This window comes from Carassius auratus, unplaced genomic scaffold (assembly GCF_003368295.1).
Source record: "Carassius auratus strain Wakin unplaced genomic scaffold, ASM336829v1 scaf_tig00041496, whole genome shotgun sequence".
In the NCBI taxonomy this organism is placed as follows: Eukaryota; Metazoa; Chordata; class Actinopteri; order Cypriniformes; family Cyprinidae; genus Carassius; species Carassius auratus.
The window spans coordinates 1-22,948 of record NW_020526653.1 but is presented as its reverse complement, the minus strand read 5'-3'; the positions used below and the strand labels follow the sequence as shown (position 1 = coordinate 22,948).

Below are 22,948 nucleotides of genomic sequence, written 5' to 3'. Positions count from 1 at the left end.
TTAAATCTGTGATTTTACCTCTGATTTTACTTGTCTGTTCTGTTTTTAGCCCCCCTCGGTGGTTCCTGGGGAAATTGGAGAGGGCGGTGTTTTACTTCTGTGGGGGTCCAAGTGGGAGCGCCTGAAGAGGGAGACCATCAAGAAAAGGCCGGAGAACGGTGGAAAAAGGCCTCCCAGACCCCCACCTGTTTTTAGGCAGCCGCTTCACCGCCCTGCACATTAGTTATGCCACGACCCCATCCAAAGAAACAAGACGGCTGCAAATGGCGCGATTTTGGATGGGGTCTTACCTACGAACACTGAAAATTTTACCAGTGGACTTGAAAACCCAGTGTCTTTTAACTTGCCCAAAGAGTACAGTTTTATAAAAAAGTTTTTAAAGAAATACCTTTTAGAGAGTGAAGATGTCACCATTTTAACTCAACACAAGTCTCTCATCTCTGTTGTGCAGGACCGGGAACCGGTGGAGTCCAGTTCCGGGCCTCACACCAAGTGAGGCCAAACAGGTTTGGCGGAACGCGGCTCACCCCGCTCTCCAGAACAGGCACAAGGACTTATCGTGGATGGTGGCTCATGAGATCCTCCCGGTCAGGGCGGTTATGCACTCCAGAGGCATGGCCAAGAACCCCATCTGCCCGCGGTCCGGCTGCAATTCCCCGGAGACCGTCCACCACCTGCTCTGGGAGTGCAGGCACTGCGCGGGACCTGTGGGCCAAGACCGGCCCCCTGTATTTCCCGTGCCTACCAGCGGGTGGGGCCCAGTTCGGGTACCAGCTCGCCATCCTTGGGGTGGGCCGGGGCTTGAAGGACTTGACGGCACAGAAATTTACCTCGCTCTGGCTCACCCTCAACGTCATCAAGGATGCCATCTGGGCCACCAGAAACCTGCTGGTGGGGAAGCGCGTTACGGTAACCCTCCATGCATGTGAGCTAAAGGTAACATCAATGCTGCAGGGGTACCGGACGACGATATTCGGACGGGGGGGCCGGGGTCGCACGGAGAGGGTCCCGGCAGGCACCGACCCTGGCCGCCCGTAGATGCACCCTCACCACTCTGGCTACGGGAACAGCGGGCCAGCGGGCCGGAGGAGAGGGGATCTCCGCTGAGTCCATAAAGTAGCATCTCATGTCCCTGTTCTGGAGAGTGGGGTGATGACCCACTTGATAAGGACTCACCCCCGGTCTTGCACAATAGATGATTTTTAATTGGTGTTTTTTATTGTTTTATCATGAAAGAGGTTTTATTAACATATATATATACGAGGCTTGTTTGCTTTTTTTAAAAATTTGTATTTTACTTTTGGAACTGACCGCACCTTTTAAACACACCTCAATAATGGACTTTTAAAAACAAGCAAAACACTGTGATTTTAATCAAATGCTTTTTAACAATGATTGTTTCTTTCATTTTACCATGTGTATTTATTATATATTATATTGCTTGTTTTAATGTGTGATTAAAAAGAAAATGTTGTGTGAAAAAGAAAAAATGCAAATGGAAAAAATGTAAATGGTGACAATAAAACTTTTTCGAAAGAAAAATCTGTTCTTATCAGTTTTAAGGTTAGAAGTTTTTAAGGTAAGAAGGTTTTATCTAATTTATTTAGTTAATTTATTGTTTGTTTTAGCCGCTGCGTGCTGGTGGTGCCTCCACCATGTCGGCTGCTCGTGCCGGCATGCGGAGGCACCACAGCGTGCGTTTTATATTCAAGGAGGTCGATGGAAAGCTTCTGGGTATGTCCCGCATGGACTTTTCCAGAAAGCTTGTTCAAAAGACCTTACATTTTAAGCCTGAAGACCTGAATTGTTTGATGACTCTGCCTCTGAACAAAGGTTTTGATTTAAGTTTTAAGACTGCTTCCCTGCTAAGTGAGTTTTGGCAAAGGTTTGAATCTGTTAAATCCCAGTTCTCTATGTTTATGGTGGAGAAACTTTCTGACAACACACTTAAAACTGTGATTGTCAGAATGTTCAATGAAACTGTGACTGGTGAAGATATATGTGTGTGGCTGGGTAGATTTTGCACTGTTCGAGGCCAGCCAGTCAAGGTGCTAGATGAAGATGGTATTTGGACATGCTCCTGGCGAATCCCCATTAAACAATGGGAGGACGCTGGGGGCTACCAGGGCCTGAAACATCTGCCCTCCATGATTGTGCTTGGAGAGAACAGAGGCTACATTCATTACCAGGGTATGCCTAAGTTATGTCGGAAATGTGGGAAATTTGGTCACTTAGCCGATGTATGCCAAGAATTAGTTTGTGGGAAGTGCAAAGAAATTGGTCACGGGTTTGAACAGTGTACCAATGGCAGGCGGTGCAATCTTTGTGGAGATTCAAACCACCTCTACAGAGATTGCCCTAAAAGTTTTGCCAACAAGCTCAAAATGGCCGCCCCACATTGGCACCAAACAAACGAAGAAAGGAAAGAGGAGGCGGTCCCTGAGGTTTTGGCGGGAATTTCAAATTCCCAGCCAGCCTCAGGGATTGGGCAGGAAGGAGGAAGTGGGGCGGCCATAGGGGCGGAGTCAGATATTGAAATGGAAAAAGGCACAGAAGGAGAAGTGACCGAGGGAGAAACAAGCTCCTCCCTACAAACGGTGTCAGAGTTGGTACAGGAGTCCAGTGGGAGTGAATTTGAGTGTTCACTCCCAAATGCTCAAGTGCAAAAAAGACCTGCGGGATCTCCTCTGGTGGAAACCGAGGAGAAAAAAGCTAGGGCAGCACAGCGGCTTGATAGTTCCGATTTGGAAGATCAAGAACGCATGTGGCCCCTAGAGTCCCCAAATGAGGTATCTTTTTTGCACATCAAGCTAAGAACATCGTCGCCTAGGGAGTTACAAGAGGATTTCTCTGTAGCACCCGAGGCGTCGAGCACCTGCTCTCCAGGACCCAGTTCATCTGTGAGAAAGGAAGGGCAGGTGAAACAAGATAAAACATGATTTTAAGTATATTTTTGTAGTCTTTATGTCTTCTGTTTAAATGTCTCATACTGTTTTAACCATACTGCTCATGGCCCTCACTATCTCTACCATTAATGTAAGAAGTGTGAGGTCCACCTTACGAGCACAGAGCATTTTATCCTTTTTAAAGTGTTTTAAGTCAGATTTGTTTTTACTGCAAGAGTGTGCTCTGCCCTTTTTAAATAGTTACAGAAAGTTGGAGGAGATGTGGACCATGGGGCCCTCAATATGGAGTGGCTCCAACTTCAACAAGAATGACGGTGTCGCTATTTTAATCAACAATTCAAACATCACGGTGAAGGATAGCACTGTGGTGAGGGAAGGGCGGGCTCTTTTAGCAAACCTGACTTTTTTAGGGAGGGATTTTAAGGTTCTTAATGTGTATGGTTTTACAGAAAAAAATGACAGATATGAGCTTTTAGAAGACCTGCAGCCCCACATGTTAGGCAGGGCTCCCCTAATAGTAGCAGGGGATTTTAACTGTGTTTTATCCAAAACAGATAGGAAGAGAGTAGGAGAAGATTTTAAGGTCGATAAGACATCGGTTTTATTGCAAAATTTAGTCAAGGATTTTAAGTTAGTTGACTGTTTTAAACAATTGCATCAAAGAGAGGAGGGCTTCACCTGGTTCAGTGGTGATGGCACCAGAGCCTCTCGAATTGACTATGTTTTTACAAGGGACTGCCCGCCAACCGATGCAACATTGACCCCTCCCTTTTTTTCTGATCACATGATACTGTCTTGCACCCTTTCACTTTCCATGGGTGTGACGGTAGGAGGAGGGCTGTGGAAGCTGAACTGCTCCCTATTAGAGGATGAAGAAGTGGTTAGAGAGTATAGGGAGCAGTTCAGCCAATGGCAGACCCTCCAAGACTTTTATGATACACGTGCACAGTGGTGGGAAGTGGTTAAGGACCGGACAAGACAGTTTTTTAGAAATATAGGGAAAAGGAAAAAGAACAGGGAAAGAAGACACATGATGGGGCTGCAAAAAAGACTGCAGAGATATTTTAACCTTTTAAACAGTGGATTGGATTTTACAGAAGAGATAAAAGAAGTCAAGAAAGAAATGTCAGTTTTATTCGAAGTTCAGAGTAGGGGTGTTATTTTAAGATGTAAAGAAAGAGAAATAGAAGAAGGGGAGAAATGCACAAGATACTTTTTTAAAAAAATTATTACACGGGGTGGGTCAATCTCTGCTTTGAAAACTTTTACCGGGAGGGAAGCAAGCGGCACAAAAGAGATTTTAAATGAAACTGAAAACTTTTATAATAATTTATATAGTGCAAAAGAGGCTCATAATGGGGTTTTAGAGGAAGTTTTAACCTTTTTAAATAAAAAGGTAAAGAGCCCAGATGTGCTTTTATCCCAGGATTTTACAGTTTTAGAAATTCAGAAAGCTTTAAAACATTTTAAAAAAGGGAAGTCCCCTGGCATTGACGGACTTCCCTTTGAATTTTATCTGACTTTCTGGGACATTTTAGCACACGAACTGTTGACCGTTTTTAAAGAATTTGAGACTCTTGACAGACTTCCTGACAGCTTTAGAGTAGGGATAGTTTCATTATTACATAAGAAAGGAGACAAGACTGACTTGAAAAACTGGCGACCAATCACGCTTTTAAATTTTGATTGTAAACTTTTTAGTAAGATTTTAGCAACACGCATGTCGACTGTTTTAGAGGACGTGATCCACCCGGATCAAGCTTGTGCTGTGCCCGGAAGAAAGATAACAGACAACCTAGTGCTGATTAGAGACGCCATCTGTTACGCGAGAGACAGAAATATTCGGCTAGTAGTCCTAAATTTAGATTTTGAAAAAGCATTTGATCGAGTCTCGCACCAGTACCTCTTCCAGGTTCTGGAGAAAATGGGGTTTCCAAAGAGGTTTATAGCCTGGGTGGGACTGCTGTACAAGGGAATAGTCAGCAAAATTCTAATAAATGGGCATCTTTCCAAAGCTGTGAACATACACAGTGGTGTCCGTCAGGGATGTCCTTTATCTCCTCTTCTGTATGTGGCTTGCATCGAGCCACTGGCACAGATCTTGAGAAGGGACAAATGGATCAAAGGACTGGACGTTCCTGGGACGGGGGGACTGACGGCGACCTGTGTTTTATATATGGACGACATAACTCTTTTAGCCACAGACGTTTTATCAATACGAAGAGCACTGGACTTGACTGACTGGTACGGTCGGGCCTCGGGCGCCAAACTCAATAGAAACAAGTCCGAGGCCCAGCTCTTCGGGCCGTGGGGAGACGTGGACACAGGAGGACTTGATTTGGTTTTTAAAGACAACGATTTTAAGATTTTAGGCGTTAAATTTGATAAAGACGGGGGTGGACGGGAAAACTGGACTGACTTGTTAGGGAAAGTTAGGAAAAGACTGGGGTTTTGGGGACTAAGACAGATGACGATGGAAGGCAAGGTTTTAATTTTTAAATCTGTGATTTTACCTCTGATTTTACTTGTCTGTTCTGTTTTTAGCCCCCCTCGGTGGTTCCTGGGGAAACTGGAGAGGGCGGTGTTTTACTTCCTGTGGGGGTCCAAGTGGGAGCGCCTGAAGAGGGAGACCATCAAGAAAAGGCCGGAGAACGGTGGAAAAGGCCTCCCAGACCCCCACCTGTTTTTAGGCAGCCGTTTCACCGCCCTGCACATTAGTTATGCCACGACCCCATCCAAAGAAAACAAGACGGCTGCAATGGCGCGATTTTGGATGGGGTCTTACCTACGAACACTGAAAATTTTACCAGTGGACTTGAAAACCCCAGTGTCTTTTAACTTGCCCAAAGAGTACAGTTTTATAAAAAAGTTTTTAAAGAAATACCTTTTAGAGAGTGAAGATGTCACCATTTTAACTCAACACAAGTCTCTCATCTCTGTTGTGCAGGACCGGGAACCGGTGAGTCCAGTTCCGGGCCTCACACCAAGTGAGGCCAAACAAGTTTGGCGGAACGCGGCTCACCCCGCTCTCCAGAACAGGCACAAGGACTTATCGTGGATGGTGGCTCATGAGATCCTCCCGGTCAGGGCGGTTATGCACTCCAGAGGCATGGCCAAAAACCCCATCTGCCCGCGGTCCGGCTGCAATTCCCCGGAGACCGTCCACCACCTGCTCTGGGAGTGCAGCACTGCGCGGGACCTGTGGGCCAAGACCGGCCCCCTGTATTTCCCGTGCCTACCAGCGGGTGGGGCCCAGTTCGGGTACCAGCTCGCCATCCTTGGGGTGGGCCGGGGCTTGAAGGACTTGACGGCACAGAAATTTACCTCGCTCTGGCTCACCCTCAACGTCATCAAGGATGCCATCTGGGCCACCAGAAACCTGCTGGTGGGGAAGCGCGTTACGGTAACCCTCCATGCATGCGAGCTAAAGGTAACATCAATGCTGCAGGGGTACCGGACGACGATATTCGGACGGGGGGGCCGGGGTCGCACGGAGAGGGTCCCGGCAGGCACCGACCCTGGCCGCCCGTAGATGCACCCTCACCACTCTGGCTACGGGAACAGCGGGCCAGCGGGCCGGAGGAGAGGGGATCTCCGCTGAGTCCATAAAGTAGCATCTCATGTCCCTGTTCTGGAGAGTGGGGTGATGACCCACTTGATAAGGACTCACCCCCGGTCTTGCACAACAGATGATTTTTAATTGGTGTTTTTTATTGTTTTATCATGAAATAGGTTTTATTAACATATATATATATATATACGAGGCTTGTTTGCTTTTTTTAAAATTTGTATTTTACTTTTGGAACTGACCGCACCTTTTAAACACACCTCAATAATGGACTTTTAAAAACAAGCAAAACACTGTGGTTTTAATCAAATGCTTTTTTAACAATGATTGTTTCTTTCATTTTACCATGTGTATTTATTATATATTATATTGCTTGTTTTAATGTGTGATTAAAAAGAAAATGGTGTGTGAAAAAGAAAAAATGCAAATGGAAAAAATGTAAATGGTGACAATAAAACTTTTTCGAAAGAAAAAAATCTGTTCTTATCAGTTTAATATCTGATACGTCCCCCATCCGGGGACTACATATTAAATGGATTTTTAGATCACGGAGCTGGAGCCGGGGCTTGCTCCGTCCACTCCATGCATCGGCCTGGTATTGCAGTGTCTCCAGGAACGGTGTGCTTTCCCTTTTTGGGGATTGCCATTTATTGTGTCGAATAGCAGAACAAGGAATGAGAGCTGCCGTTGCAGATGCTGTGGTTTATTGCAAACTTTTTTCCTGATGTGTCCACCTGGGGTCTTGGACTCTTCCACTAACGATGCACCCACCTGAGGTCTTGAAGTCTTTCACAGACGAGGTGACGCATCGAATCAGGTGTGTTTGTTTAAAGAGAGTCATCTAAAACTGGCGTTGGGAAGCACCGGCCCATGAGCTTGGCAGTTTCCAGGCCAGTAACGGAAGGCACCCGTCCTTCCTTTCCTGGAGGGGGGGCGGAGGGCTAACCGTTGGTGAGGATGGTAGAGATGCAAATCACACCTCTGGCTGACCGCCTGGGCCTTCATACTTACCTGGCAGGGGAGACACCATGATCAAGAAGGCGGTTCACCCAGGGCGAGGCTTGTCCATTGCACTCCGGCCATGCTGACCCCTGCGAATTCCCCAAATGCGGGAATCTCGACTGCATAATTTATGGTAGTGGGGGACTGCGTTCGCGCTCTCCCCTGAAATTGTTGGTGAAACAAAGCAGAAGAGGTTTTTACAGTTTTTTATTTATTTTCCTTTCAGAATGGGGAGTTCTGTCACATGCGAGATTTGTGTTGTGCGCCTGTGAAACAAAGTCACTTGCGCTCTTGAAAAATCGGACCCTGGTGGGTAGTTTAGTTCGAACATAGCGCAGACCTTACTTTGAAAGTAGATTGGACTGACTGCAGCCTAGCTGTAACTGTCTCCATGTTGTTTGGTTGTCCTTTTTTTCGATTCGTATTAATTTTGTTGTCGCTTACAGCGACACCTAGTGGCCTGTCGCCGCGCCCTTTTTCACCTGGCCTCGGACTGAGCCCCTGCACAGGTGTGCCGATTTGGGTGAAGGGATCTCACTCCTTCCTGGAGTTATAGCCATTCGAGCCACCTCGGACACGCCACCTTAGCACGCTTTGAGGTCCCCTCGCCAAGGTGAATGGAAATTTCCTCTATTTTTGGATGATTATTGACACTCAGACTCCAGAGAAGCTTTCTGTGCTGATTTGGGTGGGACTGGGCCAAATACCTGGCGCCAGGTTGCAAAAGAAGGTTTTCGACAAAATCCAAAATACCCGAAAATTTCGTCAGAGCGACGGGCCAATCTGAGACCTGCGTCTCGTTCGGCTCGAGCCAAGGATTCCGGTGTCATAAGGCACGTGGCTCTGCGACCAACCGTTTGGGAGTTACGAGCCATGCCGTACTTTCCGTCAGGCCGATCGGGACGAGGCCCGGTGACGTTGTAGACAGGGGAGGGTACTACCCAGATAGCACACTTACGTCTGCAAGATGTCTGTTAAAGAACTGTTGATCTGGAAAGCATCTGCCATCTACAAACGTCTGACATACGCCTTTCAGATGTCAGTTTTATATACCTTCTAAATCATAAACATCTAAAAGACATCTAATTGACATCTATCTGACATCTAAAAGGCAGTGTTGGGGAGTAACTAGTTACATGTAACAGCATTACGTAATTTAATTACAAAATGAATGTAACTGTAATTAGTTACAGTTACGAAGAAAAAATTAGTAATTAAATTAAAGTTACTTATGAAATTTTTAACGATTACAAAGGCAATTACATTTGAATATTTACACACATCCACATACAGATTTCACTGATTTCTTTCCCAAATTGCACTGACTGTTCTGAGACATACGCCCTAATAATTTCCAGAATTTTAACAGAATTTTTTGTTTTTCCCAGTCCGCCCTTCCTGTAAATTAATGGCAAAAACATGCAGTTTCATTTAATACAAATAGGCCTACTGAAGCTTGCAGTGTTGTCAGCCTCTGCCGCCTCAATATAGGAGTACATGAGCACATAAACATCATTTCTAGAACTGCTCTGTGTCACGTCATGCATTTTACCTATCATATCATATACAAAGAGACAGCAGTTTAAAAAAACACCAATGTTTCAGGAGTTTATTATACAGGAATGACACATGCTTATTAGATAACTGTATTTGAGTTGATGTATATGTTTTTATTTATTATTATTTAATTTTCACAAATTTAGAAAAGTAATCTAAAAGTACTCAAAAGTAATTAGTTACATTACTTTAATAAAGTAATTGAAAAAGTTATACTACTATAACATTTTAAACAGGGTAACTTGTAATCTGTAACCTATTACATTTCCAAAGTAACCTTCCAAACACTGCTAAAAGGAGACGTCCAATAGACGTATTGCAGATGAGCAAACAGCCTTAAAACTACATCTTGCAGATGTAAATTCATATGTCAAATAGACGTCTCCTAGATGTATGTGTGCTATCAGGGTACCATCCCCCAGCGTTTTTAGGTCTCCCAAAACTTACCAAAGCCGAGATGGGCATCGCCGTGTCCGGCTTCCTCCCTGCTGCGTCTTAGCAGCATCGCTTCTCGGCCTTTTGGCTAAGATCAAGTGTAGTATCTGTTCTTATCAGTTTAATATCTGATACGTCCCCCATCCGGGGACTACATATTAAATGGATTTTTAGATCACGGAGCTGGAGCCGGGGCTTGCTCCGTCCACTCCATGCATCGGCCTGGTATTGCAGTGTCTCCAGGAACGGTGTGCTTTCCCTTTTTGGGGATTGCCATTTATTGTGTCGAATAGCAGAACAAGGAATGAGAGCTGCCGTTGCAGATGCTGTGGTTTATTGCAAACTTTTTTCCTGATGTGTCCACCTGGGGTCTTGGACTCTTCCACTAACGATGCACCCACCTGAGGTCTTGAAGTCTTTCACAGACGAGGTGACGCATCGAATCAGGTGTGTTTGTTTAAAGAGAGTCATCTAAAACTGGCGTTGGGAAGCACCGGCCCATGAGCTTGGCAGTTTCCAGGCCAGTAACGGAAGGCACCCGTCCTTCCTTTCCTGGAGGGGGGGCGGAGGGCTAACCGTTGGTGAGGATGGTAGAGATGCAAATCACACCTCTGGCTGACCGCCTGGGCCTTCATACTTACCTGGCAGGGGAGACACCATGATCAAGAAGGCGGTTCACCCAGGGCGAGGCTTGTCCATTGCACTCCGGCCATGCTGACCCCTGCGAATTCCCCAAATGCGGGAATCTCGACTGCATAATTTATGGTAGTGGGGGACTGCGTTCGCGCTCTCCCCTGAAATTGTTGGTGAAACAAAGCAGAAGAGGTTTTTACAGTTTTTTATTTATTTTCCTTTCAGAATGGGGAGTTCTGTCACATGCGAGATTTGTGTTGTGCGCCTGTGAAACAAAGTCACTTGCGCTCTTGAAAAATCGGACCCTGGTGGGTAGTTTAGTTCGAACATAGCGCAGACCTTACTTTGAAAGTAGATTGGACTGACTGCAGCCTAGCTGTAACTGTCTCCATGTTGTTTGGTTGTCCTTTTTTTCGATTCGTATTAATTTTGTTGTCGCTTACAGCGACACCTAGTGGCCTGTCGCCGCGCCCTTTTTCACCTGGCCTCGGACTGAGCCCCTGCACAGGTGTGCCGATTTGGGTGAAGGGATCTCACTCCTTCCTGGAGTTATAGCCATTCGAGCCACCTCGGACACGCCACCTTAGCACGCTTTGAGGTCCCCTCGCCAAGGTGAATGGAAATTTCCTCTATTTTTGGATGATTATTGACACTCAGACTCCAGAGAAGCTTTCTGTGCTGATTTGGGTGGGACTGGGCCAAATACCTGGCGCCAGGTTGCAAAAGAAGGTTTTCGACAAAATCCAAAATACCCGAAAATTTCGTCAGAGCGACGGGCCAATCTGAGACCTGCGTCTCGTTCGGCTCGAGCCAAGGATTCCGGTGTCATAAGGCACGTGGCTCTGCGACCAACCGTTTGGGAGTTACGAGCCATGCCGTACTTTCCGTCAGGCCGATCGGGACGAGGCCCGGTGACGTTGTAGACAGGGGAGGGTACTACCCAGATAGCACACTTACGTCTGCAAGATGTCTGTTAAAGAACTGTTGATCTGGAAAGCATCTGCCATCTACAAACGTCTGACATACGCCTTTCAGATGTCAGTTTTATATACCTTCTAAATCATAAACATCTAAAAGACATCTAATTGACATCTATCTGACATCTAAAAGGCAGTGTTGGGGAGTAACTAGTTACATGTAACAGCATTACGTAATTTAATTACAAAATGAATGTAACTGTAATTAGTTACAGTTACGAAGAAAAAATTAGTAATTAAATTAAAGTTACTTATGAAATTTTTAACGATTACAAAGGCAATTACATTTGAATATTTACACACATCCACATACAGATTTCACTGATTTCTTTCCCAAATTGCACTGACTGTTCTGAGACATACGCCCTAATAATTTCCAGAATTTTAACAGAATTTTTTGTTTTTCCCAGTCCGCCCTTCCTGTAAATTAATGGCAAAAACATGCAGTTTCATTTAATACAAATAGGCCTACTGAAGCTTGCAGTGTTGTCAGCCTCTGCCGCCTCAATATAGGAGTACATGAGCACATAAACATCATTTCTAGAACTGCTCTGTGTCACGTCATGCATTTTACCTATCATATCATATACAAAGAGACAGCAGTTTAAAAAAACACCAATGTTTCAGGAGTTTATTATACAGGAATGACACATGCTTATTAGATAACTGTATTTGAGTTGATGTATATGTTTTTATTTATTATTATTTAATTTTCACAAATTTAGAAAAGTAATCTAAAAGTACTCAAAAGTAATTAGTTACATTACTTTAATAAAGTAATTGAAAAAGTTATACTACTATAACATTTTAAACAGGGTAACTTGTAATCTGTAACCTATTACATTTCCAAAGTAACCTTCCAAACACTGCTAAAAGGAGACGTCCAATAGACGTATTGCAGATGAGCAAACAGCCTTAAAACTACATCTTGCAGATGTAAATTCATATGTCAAATAGACGTCTCCTAGATGTATGTGTGCTATCAGGGTACCATCCCCCAGCGTTTTTAGGTCTCCCAAAACTTACCAAAGCCGAGATGGGCATCGCCGTGTCCGGCTTCCTCCCTGCTGCGTCTTAGCAGCATCGCTTCTCGGCCTTTTGGCTAAGATCAAGTGTAGTATCTGTTCTTATCAGTTTAATATCTGATACGTCCCCCATCCGGGGACTACATATTAAATGGATTTTTAGATCACGGAGCTGGAGCCGGGGCTTGCTCCGTCCACTCCATGCATCGGCCTGGTATTGCAGTGTCTCCAGGAACGGTGTGCTTTCCCTTTTTGGGGATTGCCATTTATTGTGTCGAATAGCAGAACAAGGAATGAGAGCTGCCGTTGCAGATGCTGTGGTTTATTGCAAACTTTTTTCCTGATGTGTCCACCTGGGGTCTTGGACTCTTCCACTAACGATGCACCCACCTGAGGTCTTGAAGTCTTTCACAGACGAGGTGACGCATCGAATCAGGTGTGTTTGTTTAAAGAGAGTCATCTAAAACTGGCGTTGGGAAGCACCGGCCCATGAGCTTGGCAGTTTCCAGGCCAGTAACGGAAGGCACCCGTCCTTCCTTTCCTGGAGGGGGGGCGGAGGGCTAACCGTTGGTGAGGATGGTAGAGATGCAAATCACACCTCTGGCTGACCGCCTGGGCCTTCATACTTACCTGGCAGGGGAGACACCATGATCAAGAAGGCGGTTCACCCAGGGCGAGGCTTGTCCATTGCACTCCGGCCATGCTGACCCCTGCGAATTCCCCAAATGCGGGAATCTCGACTGCATAATTTATGGTAGTGGGGGACTGCGTTCGCGCTCTCCCCTGAAATTGTTGGTGAAACAAAGCAGAAGAGGTTTTTACAGTTTTTTATTTATTTTCCTTTCAGAATGGGGAGTTCTGTCACATGCGAGATTTGTGTTGTGCGCCTGTGAAACAAAGTCACTTGCGCTCTTGAAAAATCGGACCCTGGTGGGTAGTTTAGTTCGAACATAGCGCAGACCTTACTTTGAAAGTAGATTGGACTGACTGCAGCCTAGCTGTAACTGTCTCCATGTTGTTTGGTTGTCCTTTTTTTCGATTCGTATTAATTTTGTTGTCGCTTACAGCGACACCTAGTGGCCTGTCGCCGCGCCCTTTTTCACCTGGCCTCGGACTGAGCCCCTGCACAGGTGTGCCGATTTGGGTGAAGGGATCTCACTCCTTCCTGGAGTTATAGCCATTCGAGCCACCTCGGACACGCCACCTTAGCACGCTTTGAGGTCCCCTCGCCAAGGTGAATGGAAATTTCCTCTATTTTTGGATGATTATTGACACTCAGACTCCAGAGAAGCTTTCTGTGCTGATTTGGGTGGGACTGGGCCAAATACCTGGCGCCAGGTTGCAAAAGAAGGTTTTCGACAAAATCCAAAATACCCGAAAATTTCGTCAGAGCGACGGGCCAATCTGAGACCTGCGTCTCGTTCGGCTCGAGCCAAGGATTCCGGTGACATAAGGCACGTGGCTCTGCGACCAACCGTTTGGGAGTTACGAGCGATGCCGTACTTTCCGTCGCTGCAGTTCCACCGTCAGGCCGATCGGGACAAGGCCCGGTGACGTTGCAGACAGGGGAGGGTACTACCATCCCGCAGTGTTGCAGGTGTTTTCATCTTTGTTTGATTGTCCATTTACATTACATTTTCCCTATTTTTCAGCTTACGGCGCCACCTAGTGGCCTGTCGCCGCGTCCCTTTTCGCCTGGCCTCGGACTGAGCCCCTGCACAGGTGTGCCGATTTGGGTGAAGGGATCTCACTCCTTCCTGGAGTTATAGCCATTCGAGCCACCTCGGACACGCCACCTTAGCACGCTTTGAGGTCCCCTCGCCAAGGTGAATGGAAATTTCCTCTATTTTTGGATGATTATTGACACTCAGACTCCAGAGAAGCTTTCTGTGCTGATTTGGGTGGGACTGGGCCAAATACCTGGCGCCAGGTTGCAAAAGAAGGTTTTCGACAAAATCCAAAATACCCGAAAATTTCGTCAGAGCGACGGGCCAATCTGAGACCTGCGTCTCGTTCGGCTCGAGCCAAGGATTCCGGTGACATAAGGCACGTGGCTCTGCGACCAACCGTTTGGGAGTTACGAGCGATGCCGTACTTTCCGTCGCTGCAGTTCCACCGTCAGGCCGATCGGGACAAGGCCCGGTGACGTTGCAGACAGGGGAGGGTACTACCATCCCGCAGTGTTGCAGGTGTTTTCATCTTTGTTTGATTGTCCATTTACATTACATTTTCCCTATTTTTCAGCTTACGGCGCCACCTAGTGGCCTGTCGCCGCGTCCCTTTTCGCCTGGCCTCGGACTGAGCCCCTGCACAGGTGTGCCGATTTGGGTGAAGGGATCTCACTCCTTCCTGGAGTTATAGCCATTCGAGCCACCTCGGACACGCCACCTTAGCACGTTTTGAGGTCCCCTCGCCAAGGTGAATGGAAATTTCCTCTATTTTTGGATGATTATTGACACTCAGACTCCAGAGAAGCTTTCTGTGCTGATTTGGGTGGGACTGGGCCAAATACCTGGCGCCAGGTTGCAAAAGAAGGTTTTCGACAAAATCCAAAATACCCGAAAATTTCGTCAGAGCGACGGGCCAATCTGAGACCTGCGTCTCGTTCGGCTCGAGCCAAGGATTCCGGTGTCATAAGGCACGTGGCTCTGCGACCAACCGTTTGGGAGTTACGAGCCATGCCGTACTTTCCGTCAGGCCGATCGGGACGAGGCCCGGTGACGTTGTAGACAGGGGAGGGTACTACCCAGATAGCACACTTACGTCTGCAAGATGTCTGTTAAAGAACTGTTGATCTGGAAAGCATCTGCCATCTACAAACGTCTGACATACGCCTTTCAGATGTCAGTTTTATATACCTTCTAAATCATAAACATCTAAAAGACATCTAATTGACATCTATCTGACATCTAAAAGGCAGTGTTGGGGAGTAACTAGTTACATGTAACAGCATTACGTAATTTAATTACAAAATGAATGTAACTGTAATTAGTTACAGTTACGAAGAAAAAATTAGTAATTAAATTAAAGTTACTTATGAAATTTTTAACGATTACAAAGGCAATTACATTTGAATATTTACACACATCCACATACAGATTTCACTGATTTCTTTCCCAAATTGCACTGACTGTTCTGAGACATACGCCCTAATAATTTCCAGAATTTTAACAGAATTTTTTGTTTTTCCCAGTCCGCCCTTCCTGTAAATTAATGGCAAAAACATGCAGTTTCATTTAATACAAATAGGCCTACTGAAGCTTGCAGTGATTGTCAGCCTCTGCCGCCTCAATATAGGAGTACATGAGCACATAAACATCATTTCTAGAACTGCTCTGTGTCACGTCATGCATTTTACCTATCATATCATATACAAAGAGACAGCAGTTTAAAAAAACACCAATGTTTCAGGAGTTTATTATACAGGAATGACACATGCTTATTAGATAACTGTATTTGAGTTGATGTATATGTTTTTATTTATTATTATTTAATTTTCACAAATTTAGAAAAGTAATCTAAAAGTACTCAAAAGTAATTAGTTACATTACTTTAATAAAGTAATTGAAAAAGTTATACTACTATAACATTTTAAACAGGGTAACTTGTAATCTGTAACCTATTACATTTCCAAAGTAACCTTCCAAACACTGCTAAAAGGAGACGTCCAATAGACGTATTGCAGATGAGCAAACAGCCTTAAAACTACATCTTGCAGATGTAAATTCATATGTCAAATAGACGTCTCCTAGATGTATGTGTGCTATCAGGGTACCATCCCCCAGCGTTTTTAGGTCTCCCAAAACTTACCAAAGCCGAGATGGGCATCGCCGTGTCCGGCTTCCTCCCTGCTGCGTCTTAGCAGCATCGCTTCTCGGCCTTTTGGCTAAGATCAAGTGTAGTATCTGTTCTTATCAGTTTAATATCTGATACGTCCCCCATCCGGGGACTACATATTAAATGGATTTTTAGATCACGGAGCTGGAGCCGGGGCTTGCTCCGTCCACTCCATGCATCGGCCTGGTATTGCAGTGTCTCCAGGAACGGTGTGCTTTCCCTTTTTGGGGATTGCCATTTATTGTGTCGAATAGCAGAACAAGGAATGAGAGCTGCCGTTGCAGATGCTGTGGTTTATTGCAAACTTTTTTCCTGATGTGTCCACCTGGGGTCTTGGACTCTTCCACTAACGATGCACCCACCTGAGGTCTTGAAGTCTTTCACAGACGAGGTGACGCATCGAATCAGGTGTGTTTGTTTAAAGAGAGTCATCTAAAACTGGCGTTGGGAAGCACCGGCCCATGAGCTTGGCAGTTTCCAGGCCAGTAACGGAAGGCACCCGTCCTTCCTTTCCTGGAGGGGGGGCGGAGGGCTAACCGTTGGTGAGGATGGTAGAGATGCAAATCACACCTCTGGCTGACCGCCTGGGCCTTCATACTTACCTGGCAGGGGAGACACCATGATCAAGAAGGCGGTTCACCCAGGGCGAGGCTTGTCCATTGCACTCCGGCCATGCTGACCCCTGCGAATTCCCCAAATGCGGGAATCTCGACTGCATAATTTATGGTAGTGGGGGACTGCGTTCGCGCTCTCCCCTGAAATTGTTGGTGAAACAAAGCAGAAGAGGTTTTTACAGTTTTTTATTTATTTTCCTTTCAGAATGGGGAGTTCTGTCACATGCGAGATTTGTGTTGTGCGCCTGTGAAACAAAGTCACTTGCGCTCTTGAAAAATCGGACCCTGGTGGGTAGTTTAGTTCGAACATAGCGCAGACCTTACTTTGAAAGTAGATTGGACTGACTGCAGCCTAGCTGTAACTGTCTCCATGTTGTTTGGTTGTCCTTTTTTTCGATTCGTATTAATTTTGTTGTCGCTTACAGCGACACCTAGTGGCCTGTCGCCGCGCCCTTTTTCACCTGGCCTCGGACTGAGCCCCTGCACAGGTGTGCCGATTTGGGTGAAGGGATCTCACTCCTTCCTGGAGTTATAGCCATTCGAGCCACCTCGGACACGCCACCTTAGCACGCTTTGAGGTCCCCTCGCCAAGGTGAATGGAAATTTCCTCTATTTTTGGATGATTATTGACACTCAGACTCCAGAGAAGCTTTCTGTGCTGATTTGGGTGGGACTGGGCCAAATACCTGGCGCCAGGTTGCAAAAGAAGGTTTTCGACAAAATCCAAAATACCCGAAAATTTCGTCAGAGCGACGGGCCAATCTGAGACCTGCGTCTCGTTCGGCTCGAGCCAAGGATTCCGGTGACATAAGGCACGTGGCTCTGCGACCAACCGTTTGGGAGTTACGAGCGATGCCGTACTTTCCGTCGCTGCAGTTCCACCGTCAGGCCGATCGGGACAAGGCCCGGTGACGTTGCAGACAGGGGAGGGTACTACCATCCCGCAGTGTTGCAGGTGTTTTCATCTTTGTTTGATTGTCCATTTACATTACATTTTCCCTATTTTTCAGCTTACGGCGCCACCTAGTGGCCTGTCGCCGCGTCCCTTTTCGCCTGGCCTCGGACTGAGCCCCTGCACAGGTGTGCCGATTTGGGTGAAGGGATCTCACTCCTTCCTGGAGTTATAGCCATTCGAGCCACCTCGGACACGCCACCTTAGCACGCTTTGAGGTCCCCTCGCCAAGGTGAATGGAAATTTCCTCTATTTTTGGATGATTATTGACACTCAGACTCCAGAGAAGCTTTCTGTGCTGATTTGGGTGGGACTGGGCCAAATACCTGGCGCCAGGTTGCAAAAGAAGGTTTTCGACAAAATCCAAAATACCCGAAAATTTCGTCAGAGCGACGGGCCAATCTGAGACCTGCGTCTCGTTCGGCTCGAGCCAAGGATTCCGGTGACATAAGGCACGTGGCTCTGCGACCAACCGTTTGGGAGTTACGAGCGATGCCGTACTTTCCGTCGCTGCAGTTCCACCGTCAGGCCGATCGGGACAAGGCCCGGTGACGTTGCAGACAGGGGAGGGTACTACCATCCCGCAGTGTTGCAGGTGTTTTCATCTTTGTTTGATTGTCCATTTACATTACATTTTCCCTATTTTTCAGCTTACGGCGCCACCTAGTGGCCTGTCGCCGCGTCCCTTTTCGCCTGGCCTCGGACTGAGCCCCTGCACAGGTGTGCCGATTTGGGTGAAGGGATCTCACTCCTTCCTGGAGTTATAGCCATTCGAGCCACCTCGGACACGCCACCTTAGCACGTTTTGAGGTCCCCTCGCCAAGGTGAATGGAAATTTCCTCTATTTTTGGATGATTATTGACACTCAGACTCCAGAGAAGCTTTCTGTGCTGATTTGGGTGGGACTGGGCCAAATACCTGGCGCCAGGTTGCAAAAGAAGGTTTTCGACAAAATCCAAAATACCCGAAAATTTCGTCAGAGCGACGGGCCAATCTGAGACCTGCGTCTCGTTCGGCTCGAGCCAAGGATTCCGGTGTCATAAGGCACGTGGCTCTGCGACCAACCGTTTGGGAGTTACGAGCCATGCCGTACTTTCCGTCAGGCCGATCGGGACGAGGCCCGGTGACGTTGTAGACAGGGGAGGGTACTACCCAGATAGCACACTTACGTCTGCAAGATGTCTGTTAAAGAACTGTTGATCTGGAAAGCATCTGCCATCTACAAACGTCTGACATACGCCTTTCAGATGTCAGTTTTATATACCTTCTAAATCATAAACATCTAAAAGACATCTAATTGACATCTATCTGACATCTAAAAGGCAGTGTTGGGGAGTAACTAGTTACATGTAACAGCATTACGTAATTTAATTACAAAATGAATGTAACTGTAATTAGTTACAGTTACGAAGAAAAAATTAGTAATTAAATTAAAGTTACTTATGAAATTTTTAACGATTACAAAGGCAATTACATTTGAATATTTACACACATCCACATACAGATTTCACTGATTTCTTTCCCAAATTGCACTGACTGTTCTGAGACATACGCCCTAATAATTTCCAGAATTTTAACAGAATTTTTTGTTTTTCCCAGTCCGCCCTTCCTGTAAATTAATGGCAAAAACATGCAGTTTCATTTAATACAAATAGGCCTACTGAAGCTTGCAGTGTTGTCAGCCTCTGCCGCCTCAATATAGGAGTACATGAGCACATAAACATCATTTCTAGAACTGCTCTGTGTCACGTCATGCATTTTACCTATCATATCATATACAAAGAGACAGCAGTTTAAAAAAACACCAATGTTTCAGGAGTTTATTATACAGGAATGACACATGCTTATTAGATAACTGTATTTGAGTTGATGTATATGTTTTTATTTATTATTATTTAATTTTCACAAATTTAGAAAAGTAATCTAAAAGTACTCAAAAGTAATTAGTTACATTACTTTAATAAAGTAATTGAAAAAGTTATACTACTATAACATTTTAAACAGGGTAACTTGTAATCTGTAACCTATTACATTTCCAAAGTAACCTTCCAAACACTGCTAAAAGGAGACGTCCAATAGACGTATTGCAGATGAGCAAACAGCCTTAAAACTACATCTTGCAGATGTAAATTCATATGTCAAATAGACGTCTCCTAGATGTATGTGTGCTATCAGGGTACCATCCCCCAGCGTTTTTAGGTCTCCCAAAACTTACCAAAGCCGAGATGGGCATCGCCGTGTCCGGCTTCCTCCCTGCTGCGTCTTAGCAGCATCGCTTCTCGGCCTTTTGGCTAAGATCAAGTGTAGTATCTGTTCTTATCAGTTTAATATCTGATACGTCCCCCATCCGGGGACTACATATTAAATGGATTTTTAGATCACGGAGCTGGAGCCGGGGCTTGCTCCGTCCACTCCATGCATCGGCCTGGTATTGCAGTGTCTCCAGGAACGGTGTGCTTTCCCTTTTTGGGGATTGCCATTTATTGTGTCGAATAGCAGAACAAGGAATGAGAGCTGCCGTTGCAGATGCTGTGGTTTATTGCAAACTTTTTTCCTGATGTGTCCACCTGGGGTCTTGGACTCTTCCACTAACGATGCACCCACCTGAGGTCTTGAAGTCTTTCACAGACGAGGTGACGCATCGAATCAGGTGTGTTTGTTTAAAGAGAGTCATCTAAAACTGGCGTTGGGAAGCACCGGCCCATGAGCTTGGCAGTTTCCAGGCCAGTAACGGAAGGCACCCGTCCTTCCTTTCCTGGAGGGGGGGCGGAGGGCTAACCGTTGGTGAGGATGGTAGAGATGCAAATCACACCTCTGGCTGACCGCCTGGGCCTTCATACTTACCTGGCAGGGGAGACACCATGATCAAGAAGGCGGTTCACCCAGGGCGAGGCTTGTCCATTGCACTCCGGCCATGCTGACCCCTGCGAATTCCCCAAATGCGGGAATCTCGACTGCATAATTTATGGTAGTGGGGGACTGCGTTCGCGCTCTCCCCTGAAATTGTTGGTGAAACAAAGCAGAAGAGGTTTTTACAGTTTTTTATTTATTTTCCTTTCAGAATGGGGAGTTCTGTCACATGCGAGATTTGTGTTGTGCGCCTGTGAAACAAAGTCACTTGCGCTCTTGAAAAATCGGACCCTGGTGGGTAGTTTAGTTCGAACATAGCGCAGACCTTACTTTGAAAGTAGATTGGACTGACTGCAGCCTAGCTGTAACTGTCTCCATGTTGTTTGGTTGTCCTTTTTTTCGATTCGTATTAATTTTGTTGTCGCTTACAGCGACACCTAGTGGCCTGTCGCCGCGCCCTTTTTCACCTGGCCTCGGACTGAGCCCCTGCACAGGTGTGCCGATTTGGGTGAAGGGATCTCACTCCTTCCTGGAGTTATAGCCATTCGAGCCACCTCGGACACGCCACCTTAGCACGCTTTGAGGTCCCCTCGCCAAGGTGAATGGAAATTTCCTCTATTTTTGGATGATTATTGACACTCAGACTCCAGAGAAGCTTTCTGTGCTGATTTGGGTGGGACTGGGCCAAATACCTGGCGCCAGGTTGCAAAAGAAGGTTTTCGACAAAATCCAAAATACCCGAAAATTTCGTCAGAGCGACGGGCCAATCTGAGACCTGCGTCTCGTTCGGCTCGAGCCAAGGATTCCGGTGACATAAGGCACGTGGCTCTGCGACCAACCGTTTGGGAGTTACGAGCGATGCCGTACTTTCCGTCGCTGCAGTTCCACCGTCAGGCCGATCGGGACAAGGCCCGGTGACGTTGCAGACAGGGGAGGGTACTACCATCCCGCAGTGTTGCAGGTGTTTTCATCTTTGTTTGATTGTCCATTTACATTACATTTTCCCTATTTTTCAGCTTACGGCGCCACCTAGTGGCCTGTCGCCGCGTCCCTTTTCGCCTGGCCTCGGACTGAGCCCCTGCACAGGTGTGCCGATTTGGGTGAAGGGATCTCACTCCTTCCTGGAGTTATAGCCATTCGAGCCACCTCGGACACGCCACCTTAGCACGTTTTGAGGTCCCCTCGCCAAGGTGAATGGAAATTTCCTCTATTTTTGGATGATTATTGACACTCAGACTCCAGAGAAGCTTTCTGTGCTGATTTGGGTGGGACTGGGCCAAATACCTGGCGCCAGGTTGCAAAAGAAGGTTTTCGACAAAATCCAAAATACCCGAAAATTTCGTCAGAGCGACGGGCCAATCTGAGACCTGCGTCTCGTTCGGCTCGAGCCAAGGATTCCGGTGTCATAAGGCACGTGGCTCTGCGACCAACCGTTTGGGAGTTACGAGCCATGCCGTACTTTCCGTCAGGCCGATCGGGACGAGGCCCCGGTGACGTTGTAGACAGGGGAGGGTACTACCCAGATAGCACACTTACGTCTGCAAGATGTCTGTTAAAGAACTGTTGATCTGGAAAGCATCTGCCATCTACAAACGTCTGACATACGCCTTTCAGATGTCAGTTTTATATACCTTCTAAATCATAAACATCTAAAAGACATCTAATTGACATCTATCTGACATCTAAAAGGCAGTGTTGGGGAGTAACTAGTTACATGTAACAGCATTACGTAATTTAATTACAAAATGAATGTAACTGTAATTAGTTACAGTTACGAAGAAAAAATTAGTAATTAAATTAAAGTTACTTATGAAATTTTTAACGATTACAAAGGCAATTACATTTGAATATTTACACACATCCACATACAGATTTCACTGATTTCTTTCCCAAATTGCACTGACTGTTCTGAGACATACGCCCTAATAATTTCCAGAATTTTAACAGAATTTTTTGTTTTTCCCAGTCCGCCCTTCCTGTAAATTAATGGCAAAAACATGCAGTTTCATTTAATACAAATAGGCCTACTGAAGCTTGCAGTGTTGTCAGCCTCTGCCGCCTCAATATAGGAGTACATGAGCACATAAACATCATTTCTAGAACTGCTCTGTGTCACGTCATGCATTTTACCTATCATATCATATACAAAGAGACAGCAGTTTTAAAAAACACCAATGTTTCAGGAGTTTATTATACAGGAATGACACATGCTTATTAGATAACTGTATTTGAGTTGATGTATATGTTTTTATTTATTATTAATTAATCACAAATTTAGAAAAGTAATCTAAAAGTACTCAAAAGTAATTAGTTACATTACTTTAATAAAGTAATTGAAAAAGTTATACTACTATAACATTTTAAACAGGGTAACTTGTAATCTGTAACCTATTACATTTCCAAAGTAACCTTCCAAACACTGCTAAAAGGAGGACGTCCAATAGACGTATTGCAGATGAGCAAACAGCCTTAAAACTACATCTTGCAGATTGTAAATTCATATGTCAAATAGACGTCTCCTAGATGTATGTGTGCTATCAGGGTACCATCCCCCAGCGTTTAGGTCTCTCCAAAACTTACCAAAAGCCGAGA

General features: G+C 45.8%; 9 non-coding genes and 1 pseudogene across 9 annotated transcripts; all 10 read left to right on the top strand.

Moving 5' to 3' along the window:
* The first annotated feature begins 6,927 nt into the window (after positions 1–6,927).
* Positions 6,928–7,103, top strand: LOC113085432 (uncharacterized; annotated as a pseudogene).
* A 374-nt stretch (positions 7,104–7,477) lies between these two features.
* Positions 7,478–7,641, top strand: LOC113085436 (U1 spliceosomal RNA). The gene has a single exon (XR_003284275.1). It is a non-coding gene; the product is annotated as a U1 spliceosomal RNA (small nuclear RNA).
* Positions 7,642–9,536: 1,895 nt separating this feature from the next.
* Positions 9,537–9,727, top strand: LOC113085430 (U2 spliceosomal RNA). Its single transcript, XR_003284271.1, has one exon. It is a non-coding gene; the product is annotated as a U2 spliceosomal RNA (small nuclear RNA).
* Positions 9,728–10,101: 374 nt separating this feature from the next.
* Positions 10,102–10,265, top strand: LOC113085435 (U1 spliceosomal RNA). The gene has a single exon (XR_003284274.1). It is a non-coding gene; the product is annotated as a U1 spliceosomal RNA (small nuclear RNA).
* Positions 10,266–12,160: 1,895 nt separating this feature from the next.
* LOC113085429 (U2 spliceosomal RNA) lies at positions 12,161–12,351 on the top strand. Its single transcript, XR_003284270.1, has one exon. It is a non-coding gene; the product is annotated as a U2 spliceosomal RNA (small nuclear RNA).
* Positions 12,352–12,725: 374 nt separating this feature from the next.
* On the top strand, positions 12,726–12,889 carry LOC113085434 (U1 spliceosomal RNA). Its single transcript, XR_003284273.1, has one exon. It is a non-coding gene; the product is annotated as a U1 spliceosomal RNA (small nuclear RNA).
* A 3,080-nt stretch (positions 12,890–15,969) lies between these two features.
* Positions 15,970–16,160, top strand: LOC113085428 (U2 spliceosomal RNA). The gene has a single exon (XR_003284269.1). It is a non-coding gene; the product is annotated as a U2 spliceosomal RNA (small nuclear RNA).
* Positions 16,161–16,534: 374 nt separating this feature from the next.
* On the top strand, positions 16,535–16,698 carry LOC113085433 (U1 spliceosomal RNA). Its single transcript, XR_003284272.1, has one exon. It is a non-coding gene; the product is annotated as a U1 spliceosomal RNA (small nuclear RNA).
* A 3,079-nt stretch (positions 16,699–19,777) lies between these two features.
* LOC113085427 (U2 spliceosomal RNA) lies at positions 19,778–19,968 on the top strand. Its single transcript, XR_003284268.1, has one exon. It is a non-coding gene; the product is annotated as a U2 spliceosomal RNA (small nuclear RNA).
* A 374-nt stretch (positions 19,969–20,342) lies between these two features.
* Positions 20,343–20,506, top strand: LOC113085426 (U1 spliceosomal RNA). Its single transcript, XR_003284267.1, has one exon. It is a non-coding gene; the product is annotated as a U1 spliceosomal RNA (small nuclear RNA).
* Positions 20,507–22,948: the final 2,442 nt, after the last annotated feature.